Genomic DNA, 8576 nt, shown 5'->3' on the forward strand with positions numbered 1-8576 from the left:
TGCTTCCCCCTACTCTCAAGATGTACAACCTTCACACTATCTTCATCAAGAGTTTTAGGTTAAAATAATAACAATCAATGACCCAAATTACTATGCAAAGAGTTAATATATTTCATCAACATCTCAGGAGAGTCTAATGGAACATTCAATGCTAAAGCTTATTTCCTAAACTTTTTTGTAGAAATCTGAACATTTTGACCTTTATTTTGTTTGAAATGTTGCCATTTCATCATGGCCTTCTTCCTGTAGCCCAAAGGGTAAAACTATCCTCTCAAATAAGAAACAAACTCGGACCAAGATGAAAGAAGTTTACAATTACTCTTACCACCTTTATGCAACTTTCCTTGCCACCATACGAGAGCAGTGTCACTCAATCGAAGGGATGCTAATTGGATCTTGGCCTCATCTTCTTTGATTCATTGTATGCGGCAATAAACTTCAACCTGTTTGATCGAGTTATCTAGCTTTTATGCATTAGATTCTCCATTAAACACAAGCAAATCAAACTTGACATCCAACTTTAAAAAATGATTTTTATGAGCTTTTCTACTTTTGGAAGGATGAGAAGATGAGGAATAAGTGGAGTATTCATTAGCAGATGGAGATGGGGGTTCAAGAGGTTCTTCTCCTCCTCATCTTCCTTGATTTACCGAGGTATGATCATGTGGTTCTTTCTTCTCCTACTTCGCCATTGTCTTCTCATATTTTGCAAACAATTTGTCAACTTTGTCGACCATGTCGTAAAAAGCCTTGTGGAAATTTCGCTCTTCCTCCAATCAAGCTTCTTTATCTGCCATTTTTCGTCTTTGTGTTACATGCTCCGCTTCTGGATCAAAGGACTTGAGTTTTCCTTCACCTCTTTGAAGCTTTGCCCTGATTATCATACACTTGCAATTCACATCAACGGAAGGCCTGCTCTAATACCAAACTTGATCCAAATCTTTTCGCTTCAATGATGCATACATAATTGCATATAAAATGGCAAGTAACCATGAAAACATATCACATAAAAGAAGCGCAAATAAAATTCAACCATGAGAAACAATGGCATAAACAAGTTGATAACAGAGTTCACCCAGTGCGGGTTACATCTCTAGGCCCTGCTCAATGTGGGGAGGCCTCTCTCATTAATCTTCAACGAAAACAAATGGCATTACACTTACAAAAGACACCTTATACCTCCACTTTTGGGGATGGTTTGAAAATTCACACCTGTACTGAAGAAATGGACTACATTGAATTCATGATGCAAAATCGTGAAGAATGACTATAAACTCGACCCCTTTATGCTTCGGTCAAAATCTTGACCCCTGGGAATCTCAAAGATTCCCCAAAGATTCCTTCTGGTGTATTGATTGAAATTCAGATGCCCAGGTGACAAAACTGGCCTCACCACTATGCTCCTTGCAAAAAAATGAGAGGAATGAGTATAAACTCAATCTAATTTTGTGATGGTGAATTTTTGGGCTTTAGGGAATCTTTTAGATTCCTTGTAGATTCCCTCACAGGTATATTTTGGGAATATCCTTGGAATATACCAGGGAGTATTCTATGTCTCGATCCATGCATGTGCAAGGTTCCACACTAGGTTCTGCAGGGTTAGGTTCCACCAGTCGGTCAGGATTCCATGTCGTCTCCCCCTCGTCTCGACACAAATGAGCGGTGTATATTTTTGTGGGTGGGCGGACCTATCAAGGTCCACCCCCCTAGATTGGGTCATAGGAGACCTAGGTTCAGACCCGTGGCAACAATGGTTTGGTGTCATTTTATTACATCAACATGTTTTTTAACAGCGTCGGTGGACTGGCCGACAGTCCTGTAGGGCGGTTTTGACTCCCGTTGTTGTTTATTAATAGATATACGTTAACAATCATCGGGCCGACTAGCAGAGTTTGACCACCTGTCAGCTGAAAGTTTATTTATTTTATTTTATTTTTATTATAATAAGACCTAATGGTCTTTTTTTCGCTGATTTTTTTAGAGGTCACTGTAAAAATTAATCAGGCGACAATTTGGTCACTGCAAACAGCAACAACGGTGCAAAACGTCGCCTCATTAAGGAAACTGATAGGCCGTTGATTGGGCACCACGTGTCGCAATCTGATTGGTTTGTATGTCTGACTAGGTTGCTGATGTTACCTGCCACGTGTTGTCTCTCGATTGGCTCCCTGCCGATCGTATTGCCATGTCACCCTATTGACATCATCAGCTGTATGGATGACATCAGCATCCGTACTGTTGACGTCAGTGCCATGTGTCATCCCTATGGATCCTGCCTACAAAATTTATAGTTCTCTCTCAAAAACTTCAGCGTGCCATAACTTTCACATACAATGTCGGATTGAGGTGTCGTTCACACCATTAGATTCATAACGATGAGCTCTTAGATTTGAGATTGGTTTCGTTGAGTTTTGAGCACTTTGAAAATTTGGCCTTTTAGGATCCTCCTAGATCAACTAAAGGTCAAAATCACTGCTTGATGGGTTCTTTTATTCTTTGTTGCTCTCATCAAAATAGAATCCTTACAAGTTTATGGTGATTCAAAATGTATCATTGAATGGATATCAGGAATAAAAAATCTACAGGTTCTAAACTTATACCACTAGAAGGAAAAAATAGCTAGACTGAAGGACAACTTCATTTTCTTCTCCTTTCAGCACATTCATAGAGAATGGAACAAGTAGGTAGATCTTCTATCAAAGAAGGCTCTCAATGTGGAAGAAGGATGCATCTTTTTTTAAGAAAGAAAGGGCATTTATGTAATGAAAAGTGGGAGAATCCTCATCTCCACGAGTAGACAGCCACATGATCAGAATAGTCAACACCTTGTTCACTCTAGTGGGTCTCCATAATGAAATTAACTCTTTTTTTCAGGCAAATACGACTTTCTAGCATAATTTAACATCATTTTAGATATCAATTTTCAGTGTTTTCTTGTATGCAAAACTCAATATAGAATATTTTTTGTCACTGAATATGTTATGTAACCAAATCACAAAACGGAAGAAAAGATAGATAAACAACTTGAAAATGAGCCTCTTCAAGGGGGCAACCTCCTTTACATCACATAAATGAACAATTTTTCAATTATACAAATGACAAGACTTCCTTGGTATATATAGGAATCTAAAGAGTCACAATATAATTAGGATCTACATAACAATAATAATGTAAGGGCTCAACAATAACACTAGTGGGCTTCTATGGGGCACAACAATAACAATATGAGAGCTACACTGATATTATAAGGACCTAATACACTAATGTTAGTCTTTTCTTTATCAATTTTTGTAATCTCACTGAAAAATAATGTCTTTTGAACATTCTCTTTTATATATCATATTATATTATTATTTTCCTAACAATTCTGAGTTGTATGCAAAATGACATATAAAACCAGATAATACTTTTTGTAAATGATGCTATATGTAAAAAAAAATTAGTAATAAAAAAGAATGATATTAGAAAAAAACATGACAATTTACATTATTAATGCTCAACTATGACTTCTCTTTCTTCATTCCCCTCAAATTTATATGGAATTTGATTATCGGCCTCGGTTTGGATTTATGAAAGGGATTGCTAAACACACTTAATACTACGTAAGTATTCCAATGCCAAGATGGGTTTGATTCTTAGGGACCTGAGACAATGTACTTAACTTTATTATTTTATTTTGAATTTTTAGTTATTATTTTTTGTGTTAAATAAAATTTATTATAATTTAGTTATTAGTCCCTGCCGGGGACTATATGCGATCGATAGATCGCTGACCGCGCGTTGACCTAGCTGATTTTCCGAAATATTAAGGCAATTTCCTAAGTCGAACTAAGGTTTTGGGCGAGGAAAGGTTTTGGGGTCTTATTGCTGGCTTCGCATGGTTCGAGGTGGAGGCCACGTGGTCCCGCGGCTCCCACGCGGACGGCATGTGCTGTGGTGGTCTTATGGGCGGACAGCTGTCCCAGGTACGCGGACGACATGTACTGTCGGCTTGGGTTTTACCCTGTTCGCGGCGTTTGGGTTGTTATTGTTAGTTGGTTGTTTATTGTTTAGCTCTGCAGTCTCTGCGATTTTTCCTTTGTGTCTGTTGTATTGTCTGCGGTGAAAACAGAATGCGGTTAACTGTGTAGCAAACGTTTGGTTGCGGTTCTGTTGTTCCAGGTCCGGCTTGTATGCCTCGAGTGTCTGGTGTCGCTTTGGTAAGTTCGGCTACTGTATTGTTTAGATGTTTGTTCCTCTGTCGTTTGGCGTTTTCCAGTGGCATTGATGTTTGTCACAGTATTGAGGGTTTCTGTTAGCTGCATGGGTTTTATGGAAATTTCCGTAAATGTCCTGCAAAGTTACTCGGCTTGGGTTTTACCCTGTTCGCGGCATTTGGGTTGTTATTGTTACTTGGTTGTTTAGCTCTGCAGTCTGTGCGATTTTTGCTTTGTGTTTGTTGTACTGTCTGCGGTGAAAACAGAATGCGGTTAACTGTATAGCAAACGTTTGGTTGCGGTTTTGTTGTTCCAGGTCCGGCTTGTGTGCCTCGAATGTCTGATGTCGCTTTGGTAAGTTCGGCTACTGTATTGTTTAGATGTTTGTTCCTCTGTCGTTTGGCGTTTTCCAGTAGCGTTGATGTTTGTCACAGTATTGAGGGTTTCTGTTAGCTGCATGGGTTTTATGGGAATTTCCCTGAATGTCGGTTTCGACCACCATGTGACTTCCTTGTCATTTGGGCCGAGACGACCTGGGTGAAGCTGTGATTCTTGGTGCAGATTGAGCGGCACGTGGTCCCGCGACTCCCAAGCGGACGACATGTACTGTGGTAGTCTGCCTGCTCGAGATCCTGGAAAGCTAGTCAGCTTGGGTTTTACCCTGTTCGCGCCTTTTGGGTTATTATTGTTACTTGGTTGTTTAGCTCTGCAGTCTCTGCGATTTTTCCTTTGTATTTGTTGTATTGTCTGCGGTGAAAACACAATGCGGTTGCTGCCTGCTCGGTTAACTGTATAGAAAACATTTGGTTGCGGTTCTGTTGTTCCAGGTCTGGGTTGTATGCCTCGACTGTCTGGTGTCGCTTTGGTAAGTTCGGCTACTGTATTGTTTAGATGTTTGTTCCTCTGTCGTTTGGCGTTTTCCAGTGGCGTTGATGTTTGTCACAGTATTGTCTGTTCGTTTCCCTCAAGAGTCCATGGTTATTTGAGCATTATAAGTTAATGGCATTTCTCTTACCTGCATGGGTTTTATGGAAATTTCCGTAAATGTCGGTTTCGAGCACCATGTGACTTCCTTGTCATTTGGGCCGAGACGAGCTGGGTGAAACTGTGGTTCTTGGTACAGATTGGGTGGCAGTCTTTTGTAGTTTGAAGGGTTTTTGCACATGAAGATCTAAACAAATTGGGGTTTTTGAACTATTTGAACTGTTTGTGCGGCATATTGGGTTTTTAATGGAATGTATTGTGGTTTGGAGAAAGAATTAGGTACTCCTCTGTTAAATTCAAGGTTCTGGTGCTGGGTTCTGCATGAATATGATCTAGACGAGAAGGAATTCGAACTCTCGGCTTCGTTGCAGGTACGACGTTGTTCTGCTAATTGGTTTTTGTCAAATTTTCTATTAATTGCTTTTTGTCAATTTGTTAGGCTTTTAATTTTTGCATTGTGTAGGTTTATGGTCCAGTTACTTTAGGTTTATAGTCCAGTTACTGCGTGGTCCCTGCCGGGGACTATATGCGATCGATAATTTTTCGATATATTGACAATGTAACCTAAGTCGAACTAAGGTTTTGGGGATGGAAAGGTTTTGGGGTCTTATTGCGGGCTTCGCATCGTTCGAGGTGATGTGTAACGCTGGTATGAATCAGACAGTATACAATTGATTTGGTAATAAATTCAGATTGATTTACAATCAACTTGGGTTACGGCATGTACTGTGGTGGTCTTATGGGCGGACAACTGTCCCTCCTCGAGATCCAGGAAAGTTACTCGGCTTGGGTTTTACCCTGTTCGCGCCCTTTGGGTTATTATTGTTACTTGGTTGTTTAGCTCTGCAGTGTCTGCGATTTTCCCTTTGTATTTGTTGTATTGTCTGCGGTGAAAACACAATCTGGTTCCTGCCTGCTCGGTTAACTGTATAGCAAACGTTTGGTTGCGGTTCTGTTGTTCCAGGTCCGGCTTGTATGCCTCGACTGTCTGTTGTCGCTTTGGTAAGTTCGGCTACTGTATTGTTTATATGTTTGTTCCTCTGTCCTTTGGCGTTTTCCAGTGGCGTTGATGTTTGTCACAGTATTGTCTGTTCGTTTCCCTCAAGAGTCCAGGGTTATTTGAGCATTATAAGTTAATGGCATTTTGGTTAACAGGGCGGAGATAGGAAGAAGGTTGGCATGTACTGTGGTGGTCTTATGGGCGGACAACTGTCCCTGCTCGAGATCCTGGAAAGTTACTCGGCTTGGGTTTTACCCTGTTCGCGCGCTTTGGGTTATTATTGTTACTTGGTTGTTTAGCTCTGCAGTGTCTGCGATTTTTCCTTTGTACTTGTTGTATTGTCTGCGGTGAAAACACAATGCGGTTCCTGCCTACTCGGTTAACTGTACAACAAACGTTTGGTTCCGGTTCTGTTGTTCCAGGTCCGGCTTGTATGCGTCGACTGTCTGGTGTCGGTTTGGTAACTTCGGCTACTGTATTGTTTAGATGTTTGTTCCTCTGTCCTTTGGCGTTTTCCAGTGGCGTTGATGTTTGTCACAGTATTGTCTCTTCGTTTCCCTCAAGAGTCCATGGTTATTTGAGCATTATAAGTTAATGGCATTCTGGTTAACAGGGCGGAGATAGGAAGAAGGTTGGCATGGTTTCTGAGAAGGACAGAAAACGAGAGCTTACCAATTGAATTAGCTTAATTTGCTGTTGTTTATGTATTGGATCAAATGTTTCCTTTGCAAAAATTATAAGCTTTTCCCTGATACTGAGGGTTTCTGTTACCTGCATGGGTTTTATGGAAATTTGCGTAAATGTCGGTTTGGACCACGATCTGACTTCCTTATCATTTGGGCCGAGACGACCTGGGTGAAGATGTGATTCTTGGTACAGATTGAGCAGCAGTCTTTTGTACTTTGAACTGTTTTTGCACATGAAGATCTAAATAAATTGGGATTTTTGAACTGTTTGTGCCGCATATTGGGTTTTTAATGGAATGTATTGTGGTTTGGAGAAAGAAATAAAGACCTGCAAGTATTTATGTATTTATGTGCCGCATATTGCCTTTTTTTTATTGATGGAATGTATTGTTATTAGTGGAATGTGTTACTCTGTTAAATTCGAGGGTCTGGTTTCACGAGTTGTCAGGCTTGAGCAGACTGTTGTTCCTTAGGCGTGTATTCAAGGTTTTTCGCTTGTATAATTTATGTGTATGCTTACTTTGGTGCATAATGTTTTTTTAAGTTTGTAATTCTGTTATGGATGTATGAATATTCGACTCTGACATTACTCCTAGAGCGAAAGATTGCTTTGTTAAGAACTCTGTTAAGTTCATTTAGTTACTGTTAAGTTCATTTGCTTTGTTAAGAACTGTTGAATTGAAGGTTTGCTATACTGGTGCTAGATGTTCTTCGTTTGCTGTTGTTTATATATTGGATGAAATGTTTCCTTTGCGAAAATTATAAGGTTTTCCGTGATACTGAGGGTTTCTCTTAGCTGCATGGGTTTTATGGAAATTTCTGTAAATGTCAGTTTCGACCAGCATGTGACTTCGTTGTCATTTGGGCCGAGATGACCTGGGTGAAGCTGTGATTCTTAGTACAGATTGAGCGCCAGTCTTTTGTAGTTTGAAGTGTTTTTGCACATGAATATCTAAATAAACTGGGGTTTTTGAACTATTTGTAGTGTTTGTGGCACATATTGGGTTTTTAATCGAATGTATTGTGGTTTGGAGAAAGAAATAAAGACCTGCAAGTATTTATGTATGTGCTGCATATTGCCTTTTTATTAATGGAATGTATTATGGTTTCGAGAGAGGAATAAAGACCTGCAAGTATTTTTCCAGGCACTTCTGGAGACTTCGTTAACCAATTTCGTCATTTGCATATTTTCTCATGTACTCGTACAGGCTGTGTTGTGCATGAATATGGTCTAGACGAGAAGCAATTCGAACCCTTGGCTTCGTTGCAGGTACGACGTTATTCTGCTAATTTCTTTTTGTCAATTTTTCTATTAATTGCTTTTTGTCAATTTCTTAGCATCCAACTAGCTCTGTATAGTGATGTATCAAGACATTTTGTCTATTTAAACCTTAGATTAAAATCTCATGTTAGCTAGTTATAACCAGATTGGTTCTGATATGATGTTCAACTACCTTATTCTCCTCAGAGAGAAAAAATAATTTTATTATGAAAACAAAATTACATTTACTATATATGTTTTTGCATTTCACAGATATCCTTAAGCATAGGAAGTGATAAAATTATTGCTGGTAACATATCTTGCTTCATAAACAGTTTTCAAAATTGTCAATATGACAGCCCTATCATAGTCATTCTAACATATATCAGAGCTTTGAAGCCAGTTTTGTCTCATAAGACATTAGCTCCTAGATATGTCCATAAACAGTC

The sequence above is a fragment of the Pinus tabuliformis genome, chromosome 9, assembly GCF_031772625.1.
Source record: "Pinus tabuliformis cultivar Carrire ecotype Pingquan chromosome 9, CPIR1, whole genome shotgun sequence".
Classification (NCBI taxonomy): Eukaryota; Viridiplantae; Streptophyta; class Pinopsida; order Pinales; family Pinaceae; genus Pinus; species Pinus tabuliformis.